The 10,671-nt window shown below is 47.6% G+C and overlaps 1 non-coding gene across 1 annotated transcript; it reads left to right on the top strand.

Moving 5' to 3' along the window:
- The first annotated feature begins 10,345 nt into the window (after positions 1-10,345).
- On the top strand, positions 10,346-10,418 carry TRNAK-UUU. Its single transcript has one exon. It is a non-coding gene; the product is annotated as a tRNA-Lys (tRNA).
- The last annotated feature ends 253 nt before the right edge of the window (positions 10,419-10,671 follow it).

Genomic DNA, 10,671 nt, shown 5'->3' with positions numbered 1-10,671 from the left:
TGGGAGGTAGATGTCTGAAGGGAGATCAGGGAAGGATCCCAGCTGTGTGGGAAGTTGACACTCTGGAGAGCCCAGGCCTGGCATGGGGAGTGGGAAGAGTGAGTGTGTCCCTCTAAACTCACCACCGGCAGACTCGGCAGGACGGGAAGAATTACGTGTTTGTTGGTAAATGTCAATTTCTGTGTAAACACACGACCCAATGGCAAAATATTTCCATCGATAATAATCAAAATTGACAGATGGGCAAAGTAAGAAACCTGCTGCTTGAGAACGTGTCCTGTTCTAATCCTATAGGGGTCCCTTCTGCCTTAGGCACCACCATGTGGGCGTTTCATTTCCCTCCCCATTTTCACACAGAGACACAATTTCCTTTGTACACATCCTTGAACAGCAAAACCTCCCTGTGTCTCTGGTCTGAGCCAGGGCATTCGATTCCAGTGAACCCTTCTCTCCTGCAATGGCAAAGGTCAAACAGAGGGGATGTGTCCACCTTCACCCCCCGCCCCGCGGCAGTGAGATATTCCCTCTCCTCTTCATGCTGCTGTTGTTATTCCATGAGTCATCAAGGATAGAATAAAAAGCTGAGTTTACTCCAGGGTGAGGAAAGAAAGGAGCCACCAACTCCCTGAAAAATCTCAGTGGCCAGAGAAAACCTGCCCCTGCTATTGGACTCACAGAGGTGCTGGCGATACGACGGGAAAAGGGACTGTCTGAATTGCCAAGGCAGGGAATGAACAATCTACAGCAACATCTTTAACCACAAACACACTCTAACCATGCTCCAGCCAGTAGGGAAATGGGCAGGAATTCTTGCTGTTCGGCCATGGCCACACGTACAGAGCTGCACAGCAGTGAGTGTGCTGGGGAAACTGTGCTGGGCTCCACCGAAGCCGCGGGACCAGAGGACTCTCCTCAGGCACGCCTGCGGGAGGTCCACCGGAGCTGCGGGACCGGCGACCGGCAGAGCACCCCCCCAGCATGACGCCGTGCTTGGGGCGGCAAAATGTCTAGAGCCGCCCCTGCCTGTGGTCTGGGAATGGCAAAGGAGCTCGATGAAGCCGGGTCTGTCCTGCAAAGTCCCGGAGATCACGATTCCATTCTTTCTTTTTTTTAAAAAAAGGAAAACATTTTCATTTCCATTCTCCATTATGTTCAGGAGCTCCACTATACAGGGGTGCTTGATATTAATGTAAACACTCAACATTTCGCTGTCCAAATGCATAAAAACCTAGCAAAGCTGTCCATCAGCTGAAATCAGTTCCAAACCTCTAAGTGTCTAGTTTATGTTTTCATCAATTAAACAAAGGTATCATAGGAATGTACATTTGCAGATCCCTCTTCTCCAGGGCTGTGCTGTGCAGAAGAAGAAGAAACACGTCCAGTTGATGTTCAGGAATCTGATGAGCAAAGGCAACTTGCTGCAGGCTAAACTCACCAGCGCTTTGGCTCCTTCACATTCAGCCAGCAGCTGGGCCCCCAGGACAAGGCATGAGAAGAAGACACTGGCTGTGAGCAGGAAAATAGCCACCAAGAAGCCGCTAGAGCTCTCAAGATCCCCAGGAAGGTCACCATGCCCATGTCTGGAATTTGGTTGTGAGATTTATGGAAGGAGGAGGCACACGTCAGAGCGCTAGGGGGGCTGTGTGATCGCTACTTCCCAACACCCAACACAGATGCAATGAGGTTGAGTAGTGTCCGCCAAAGAGAAACTAAACAACTAATTACTCCTCCAGAAAGGTTTTTAATGACTTACAACTATCAAGGCAACACAGACAGAAGAAGAAAAACAGAATGAAAGACCAGCACTGAGTGAGGATTAATACAAATGGCAAGTTAGACTGGAGACAAGCACAAGTCCAAGTAATATTATGCATTAACTGCCTGTTCCTACAAGTGCACATATAAAAGGTAAATAATATTGAAAATAGTCACAAGCACGTGCAACGCTACAATTACTGATTGCCCAGCAACTTTACATGTACTGTAACCACCCCAACAAATACAATTCTCTATGTAATACTAATACATTGATTAACTATATTTTACTAACCTTAACCTACCTATAACCTTATATAACAACTTATAAACTTTGATTTACTTTTATGATAAACTTGATGGTAATTTATACTGAAGACAGGCACAGCGACTTGTAAAGCTATTATGGTTATAAACTACTAGCTTCACCAGTGAAGAACATAAATCCATACCAAGCATAGGAGTTTATTACACACAGCACTGGCCGAGTGTCACCTTGCTTCTTAGGCTCAGAGACACTGTCAATCAATTGATTATAACAGAATATATAGATTTTCCATGGGCGGGAGAAAGTGACGGGGTAGGCAGTGCCACACACCGGGATAGATTTTGCAGCAAGACAAGATAGCACCTTACCCATTGGTTAACAGGTTACATAATGTCTCCGCCCATGGTCTCAAGTTAGCAAATTAACATTTAATGAATACTTTGATAAAATGTTATTAGTATAAAATATCTATGTTGAATTCTGATTTGGGGTCCACAGGAATGGAGCAACTCCTTTGATTGTCCAACAGGTACATTCCTAGGGGTTAAAGCAAAGAAACAGTGAAAGTATATGACAATAAAGATTGTTTTCTGTGTGTCTAAAGGCAGGCATTGGTCCCTTGGAAGGGAGGTGTAAGGATGCCATATCTAATACCGAAGTGCCAACTTCTCATAAACTCAAGGTTGGATCTGTGGGAAGAACGTCTCCCTACAGAAGAAACAAACACAAGAGAAACAGGGATTCTTTGTTCAATCTGCAACTCTGAATAAGACACAATTCTTTAGTTCTTAGCTCCAACACCTGGCAATTTGCTGACCAGACCTATCTTAGCAAGCAAGGCTTTCTGTTTACCCCAGCTTTCTCTTAGCTGATCACAATTTGCTAGGCCTCTGGTCCCTTGACCATACTCTGGACTTTGGGTCTGGAAAAGAACTGGCACAATCCATAGACCAGGTTGTTATACAAAATGCACATGGATTTGAACCCTGCACATACAGTAATGGCAAAGTTCTTGGTTTGGTTTGTAGCAGTGATGAAACAAACTGCAGGTTCAAATCAAGTCTCTGGAATACATCAACAGCTGGGATTGGTCATTCAGTCCTTATAGAGAGCTTCAGTTTGTAGCAAAGTCCCTCCAGGGGTATGAAGCAGGATTGAAGACAAGATGGAGATGAAGCATCAGCCTTTTATAGTCTCTTGCCATATGGTCTTTGCTTTCTTTGTCCCAAGGACTCTCTATCCAGCACGTGGCATAGAAAAACCTGAGTTCTGTCCATAGGCAGGTCCCTTTGCTGAGGCACAAGGCGTATCTGCCTTCTCTCAATGGGTCGATTGTATAGCTGATGGTCCTGAATGGGCCATCAAGCAGGCTAGGCAGAACTTACACCAACTTCTCTGGCTGTAGTGTTCCCCGGAAGCAGAGCACAAGTTTGAAATACGGGCAGCATAGAGCCAATATTCATAACGTCAACTACAGAAATGATACACATCTAGAGATGGCATCATTATAATCAGCCAATCATAACCTCTCCATAGACCCCTTACACGACAACCTTTCTACCATATTGGCTGCAAATATAGAACAGTGGTCGCAACGGTGATCTATACAGTTACAGATTATGTCAATAACGTCACAGGAGGTGACACGGCATCAGTGAGACTGATACTGGAATAGCCTCCAGTTCTGGTGTCCTCATTTGAAAAAGATGTTGTGAAATTGGAGCTGGGGCAGCAAAGAGCCGCCAAATGTTCTGAGGGCTGGAGAAAAATGCCTTCTAGTGAGCTATTGAACGAGCTCAACCTGTTTAGCTGATCGAAAGAAGATTGAAAGGTGACTTCATTGAAGTGTTGAAGGGCCTTAATGGAGAGAAAAGATTGGATATTAAAGGGCTCTTTAATCCAGCAGAGAAAAGCATAACAAGACCCAGTGGCTGGAAGGTGAAAAGAGACAAATTCATATTACAAATAAGGCACAAAAATTCAACAGCGAGGATGATTCACCACAGGAACAAGCTACCAAGGAAAATGGTGGATTCTCCATCTCCTGATGTCATTTAATGAAGACTAGATGCCTTTCTGGAATGTGTTTGCCCCAAAAGTAGCTCTTGTGTCATACAAAAGCCCTTTGATATGCAGGGGGTCAGATTAGATGCTCTAATGGTCTCTTCTGGCCATAAAGTCGACTAATTTCTGAAAAACTGAGTGTAGCATTGGGGGCAGCGTCTGATGTTTTCCTGTCTAGCCGGCTTGCTTCCTAGAACGAACGCTCCTTGAGTGGGGTGATCCACAGGGAGTAGCTCAAACCTCCCAAGTGCCTGGCCAGGGGCAGGACATTGGCCCAGCAAGGGAGGGGTGTGGCAGTGACATCACAAAGGCCTTTTGCAGGACCTCAGACTATTGGTCAAAGACTATTGGTGGGGAGGTGGTGACCTCACAGAGAGATGCTGACATCAGGCAGGCAGGACAGGGGTGAGGGGCCAGGGAAACCTCAGAGACCCCTGTGGCTTTGCTTCAGCAAGTCTCCTTCTCCAGGTCTCTCTTTGAGGACTGAGAGAGTATTCGGGTTCACGTACGTGAGCACCAGGAGGAACCTCTTTCGAGTTTTCTCCTTCCCTTTTAGTTATTTTATTAGAAAACAGACGTCCCTGTTTAGAAGGTAAGAGCCTCCTTGAGGGAAGGGGTGTCCTGGGGGCGTGTCACAGTTTGGATGCCGGTGCCCCCCCCCCCGCCAAGGTAAGGAAGTTCCCGCCACCCTGCTCTGTGTTCGCAGGGAGGGAGAGAGCAGCATCCGCGGCAGTGATTTGCTCCTGGCTGCCGGAGCAGAGCAGCAGGCTCAACTGTCAGAACTTTCCAGAGCGGTGAAAGGGGAGGGGCCCATGGCTCTGTAGCAGGAATGCAGGGCAGGTGAGTTCATGGTGGGCATTGTGGGATACTGGAGGAGGCCAGTTATGGTGATATAATGAACAGCAGCGTCTTCACTGACACTCTGTCACTTTAAGTTTGCTGCAAAAAGCTCTAGATCTCTCATTGAAGTCGTTTATTTTGTCACCAAAACAGGGCAGTTTTGTCACCAGACGTGGCATTGCAGTGTGTACTCCAGCCACAAGCTGCCGACTGAGGTAATGTTGTGTGTTTTTCACACACCTGAGCAATATAATTCTGTTGAAACAACTTTGTAGTGCGGATGTGGCCAAAGATTCACTCACACACAACTTGCAAGGAAAACATCACCTGCTCCTCTGCTTTGCAAAACCAAACACAAGCAAAGCTTGTCAGGCCCCGCTGGAGATGGCAGGGAGTCACGTGTGGGCAGACACTGTGTTTTAGCCACCTGCAGGCACCATGGTTTAGCTGGCTAAAGCACTTGTTTTGTGAACAGGAGACCCTGGGGTCAGTTCCCAGTGGCGCCTTGTTGGCTACTGTCAGAAGACAAGATTCAGAGCTAGATGGGCCTTTGGTCTAGCCCAGTGTGTTTTTTTCTTATGGTTTAAATAACACTCACAGGCACTGATAATAGAGTTACTGAAAGTTTGGGAGTTAAGAGCTAATAGGTCAGTGGTCCAGTCTCCACACAGATGACCCCCCTCCCTCTGGGACAGGGGCAGGTCTGAGCTCTCACCCAAATGCTCATTGTGGCTGTCAGAATCTGTGAGCAGCTTGTTTAGTTTACGCCAAAGGTTGAGTCCTGCTCTGTGCACCATGTGTGAGAATGAAAATCCTAAACCACCCTTTGAAATAACAAATGCAGCAGGACGTGTTATTGTCCCTGCCCCAAAGCAGACAGACCAATGGAGAAATGCCGTCGAGTCCAAGGTAATACTCCGCTGCCAGTTTACCTTTTTTGCTGGCTAAACTCCTTCTTATCTGCCTGGCCCAGGCTGTCCTCTGCCTCAGCTGCTGCTCCCGGCCTGCTCTAGAGTCAAACACGCAGGGCCCCCAGGGGAACAGAGGCTGGGACAGGGCAGCAGCCTGGGATGGGCTGGGAAGATGCTGGGAGTTCTCGTTCCCTGAGAACTGGCCTGGCTCCCTTCTCAACAGCAAACAAATCAATTCCACGTCCCCTCCCCAGAAAAACCAGCCTGGAGCCAAGGGCAGCAGGGGACGATTCCCTCCAGTTCCCACCGAGGCAGGAGAGAACCCAGGGTGTTTCTAGCAGAGCTTATGGAACTGATGTGGGGGAACCAGCCTTTAATAACAGGCAGTTCCAGTTTAAGATAAGTGTTTTTAACATGCATCTGATGAAGTGGGTATCCACCCACGAAAGGTCATGCTCCAAAACGTCTGTTAGTCTATAAGGTGCCACAGGACTCTTTGCTGCTTTTACAGATCCAGACTAACACGGCTACCCCTCTGATACTTCCTTTTCTCAGTGTTGCTCCCAGCACTTTAGGGAGTTTTTCCTCTTCTCCATTCCAGCTGTGCTGATGGGACTGCAGCAGCTCCCCAGGGCCAGCTTTGCTCTTACATCCTTCACGTCTTTGGCTGAAGCTTTGTTTGCCACCAGTTTAATCCATAGCTGAGACTGCAGGTACCAGCAGCTAGTTACAAAGGCTCAATTCCCATCACCATCAGTGGGAGGTTATCCAGGGCTGCAGGATTTGGCCCATGGACAGTCAAGGTGCTACAGCAGCTACATTCTTACGTGGTGAGTCCTGCAGCCTATTACCAAACTGCTCTGCCATAGTCTGCAGGGGGCCTGACTTTTTGAGACTCTGGCAGAAGAGAGACCCTGGAGTAGAGAAGGAAAATGTCCTCAGCAGTCACAGCCGGCAGGCGGAGGAAAGGTTCGGTTTCTTTTTAAACTTCTCTCCCTGCTCAAGCCTTTAATCGTTCCTGTGGCTCTTCTCTGAACCCTCTGCAATTTATCAGGGAAAACAACCAATGAACCAAACAAACAAACCAAACCAGGCTGTTCTGACTGATGTAACAATCTATTGCCTTCTAAGGTTGAATACAAATCAGATCATTCTGTTCACCCAAGAGTTCTACTTTAAGGGCTTTTTGTTTTCTAGTTCCAGTCAAATCCTGTGCAACAGCATCATGGTTAACTCACCACTTGGTCACTTCACATTCACACGTTCAAAAAGTGGGCAGGTCCAAGTCTTTCCTCCCACACCAACGTGAAAAAATCAGTGACAGAAAATGCCCTAAAGCGCCTCTGCTGCCTTGCACAACAGCCTGGGGAAATACATGAGGGAAAGTGCTTTCCTCTCCCCTCCTGATACCGAGTAACATTTCTGTCTGTCCTTGAGATCCTGCCACAGAGACAAGCCTTGAGGATGCAAATGACATGTTAAGGCTTCACTGGTTTGCATGTTCCTTTACTCCTTCATTAGTGATAAGGGTGCATGAACTCGAAATAATCCCGCTCTGACTTTCACACTCGAGACTATTTCCAGGCTCCCAATAAAAAAAAAAAAATCTTTCTTTCTAACCTGAGCAAGTTGAACCTAGAGTCATTGCGAGATGATAAATAGAGAGCCCCATGATGACTGGGGCACATAGTTATTAATTATAATATTTGTTATCTATGCAGCACCCAACACTCAATAACCAGGAGTCAGGCCTAAAAAATCCCAAGGGTTGCTTATGTTTAAGAACCGCTGCCTTTTGGGAGTAATGTTATTTTTTTCTTGGTTCTTCTGAGACTCTTGGGCCATGTTTTCTGGCTGAACTTGAAGGCTAAAAATGGACTTAACAAAAATCGTATGGTTCCCAGATTGGGGCCCTTGCTGTGCTGGGTATTGCAGATGCCCCAACCAAGAGCAGGTGCTCCAGTTGTGCCAGGCACTGCAGAGATCCTGATGAGGGTGGGGGCCCTGATTCTGCCGGAAGTTGTACAACTCACAGGGAGAGAGAGAGTCCTCGCTGCCAAGAGCTCACAGGGGAAATGGACAAAGTGTGGGAGGGCGGTTCCCATTTTATAGAAGGAGAAACTGAGCCGCAAAGATATGGTGCAATTTGTCCATGTTTGCTCAGAGGGCAAAACTGGGAACTGAATCCAGATTTTCTGAGCCACAGACTTGCCCTGAACCACAAGCCAAGAGTTGTCGATTGCATGGCAGAGGGCCCAGTGGAAAGTTGCAGAATCTCCTTCATTGGAGGGTTATAAGAAGGGGTTATACAAACACCTGTCGGGGTGCCCTAGGGATACTTGGCCCTGACTCTTGGGGTCCCTCCCTGCCCTACCTTTCTATATGATTCTGTTGTGTGGGTTTGTGCTGTGTCGTTATTCCACACTGAGCTGTTTTGCACAGTGTCACTTTGCACTCTGACGCATTGTTTCGTGTTGTATGGTTTTTGCACTGCCTTGTGTTGTGTCGGTTTGAGCTGAGCTCTTTTGCAGTGTGTCATTTTGCCCTATGGGGCGTTCATTTGCATGGCGCTGAATTGTCGGGCTTTGCACTCCTACGTGTTGTCACTTTGTGCTGTGGAATGTCATTTCACGCTGAATTGTTAGATGTTAGATTGGGGTGTTTCCACTTTTGGTGTTGTTTATGTAAGCAGAGTCAGGATGAGCTCTACCCTGACATCTGGTGGTAAATTATGAGGAGTGGGCAAAGGAATTTCAGGAATGTTCATTTGCATTGACAAACCCACTATACTTAGCATAATACACAGCAGCCTGGGATGGTTATTTTCACAGCTGTGGGATCCCCAATTTCTTTGTTATTGGGGCAGGAAGGAAAAAAAGTGCTGTTACCTTAATTATGTGAATGAGGAACTATGAGACTGCTTTATGACAGAAATGACTCAACCTACATTAAATAGTACTTGCTAGACAAGGGACATGGGTTCCAAAACCCAGTGAAGGGAGAGAGGTTGGGGACTGGTGCCTGCCTGGGTCCTGGCCCCTTTTGAGGGCCTGGAACACCAATTGCACATTCTCCTCTCTCCACTGTTGAAGAGCAGAGCTCATTTTGAATCCTTTAGGAGTCCATCTAGAGACTGCTGACCTGACTTCACATTGGGCCAATGGTGCACCAGCATCAGGGCTCCCCTACTACAAGCTGAAACCACTAAGAGGTGGAATCACTAAAAGAGCTAAGCTTACTGAGCTGGGATCACTGAGTGCTGTGTTAACTGGTGGAGGAGCCTGAAGATCTATTGCTAAGCGGCTGGCAGTGTGGAGCAGTTTGCGGGGACGGCTGACATGGTTCACGGGTCGACTGGAGGAGTGGCACAGCTGGTGGAGTGCAGCCAGTCGTGGTGAAGGCTGCAGCAGAACTCCATGGAGAGGCGGAGCAGTCGGCCCTGGTGCACGTAAGGTGCCCCTTAACACCCTGTGTGCGTGCCCCCCCCCATTTCCACCCAGGCTGGGGGTGGGGTAAAACTCTGCAGATAAACTTTTGAACTCTGGGGTGGCACTGACCAGAGACAGAGACTCTTGGGTTGTTGGACTTTGGGGTGATTGGACTTAAGACCCTAAGGGGGAAAGGACAGTGCCAAATGTGCTTGGAGGTGGGTTTTTTTTGCTTATGGTTTGTGTATAGTCCTGTTTGTGGTGTCTCTCCAACGTGATGCCGCATTGTTTCCCTCCTTTATTAAAAGGAATTTGCTACACTCGGACTCTTGCTTGCGAGAGGGGAAGTATTGCCTCCAAGAGGCGCCCGGGGGGGTGGTATGTAATTGTCCCAGGTCACTGGGTGGGGGCTCGAGCCAGTTTTGCATTGTGTTATTGAAAAGGAACCCCTGGATACTGAACCCGGCCCTTGTTGCTGCCAGCTCAGAGGGGCAGAAGGGTTACACCTGATTCAGAACAGAGTCCAGAGAATTTTACCCAGTGACTCCTACACCCACCCCAAGATCTTCTGGCTGAACGAGGAGGGTTCATTCAGAAAGTCATCGTGTTTGGATGTAAAGGTGTGTAATGATGGGGAAATTGGCCCCTCGTTCAAGTTTAAATGTTGTAACTTCTACATCTACACCGGGGTGGCCAACCTGAGCCTGAGAAGAAGCCAGAATTTCCCAATGTATCTGCCAAACATGCACCTTTGTATGCAACTACTGAGTCAGTTGTGAACCTTCCTATCACTGTCATTATCCCTTTGAAATATATCCTAGTGAGCCCTGGACGTCTGCAGGCTGCATTAGCCAATTCAACCATTCAGCACTTGCAGATGGGCACCTCTGTATTGTGCCTGAGTCTTGTAGAGCTATGAGAGGCTGGTAGATGCCGATATTTTCCTGTCTTTTTAACCAGAACTAATGCCAGGCCAGGGCTGGGAAGAGAGAGAGAGCAGCAGGTTTCCCCTATTGTGTCTGTCTCACTTTTTCTTGACTAGCTTCACCTCTGCACCAACTTGCACTTTTCCTGTGTGAGCCTGGCTAGTTCAGTTGGTAGAGCATCAGACTTTTAATCTTAGGGTCCAGGGTTCAAGTCCCTGGTCAGGTGATAAACTTATTACTATGATTGTAAAAATCTGACTTTCGGGAGTCTTCTTTCGTGTTACTTCTTTCTCTTCAGGATTTTGCCTTTCTTAAGAAGGGTCTTTGTGTGGGGAGGATTGAAGGGGCAACTTCTTGACATCCCCTTTGACCTCACAGGCTGGACGAATAAAGGCCTCTGGGCAAAGAGCATGTTCCTCCCCTGCACACACAAACACACAGAATATCCCTAAGGAATTAGAATCACCTGCTGTCTTCCC

This window comes from Mauremys mutica, unplaced genomic scaffold (assembly GCF_020497125.1).
Source record: "Mauremys mutica isolate MM-2020 ecotype Southern unplaced genomic scaffold, ASM2049712v1 Super-Scaffold_100095, whole genome shotgun sequence".
In the NCBI taxonomy this organism is placed as follows: Eukaryota; Metazoa; Chordata; order Testudines; family Geoemydidae; genus Mauremys; species Mauremys mutica.
Note: the sequence above shows the minus strand (reverse complement) of the source record. Positions and strands in the feature narration are given on the sequence as shown.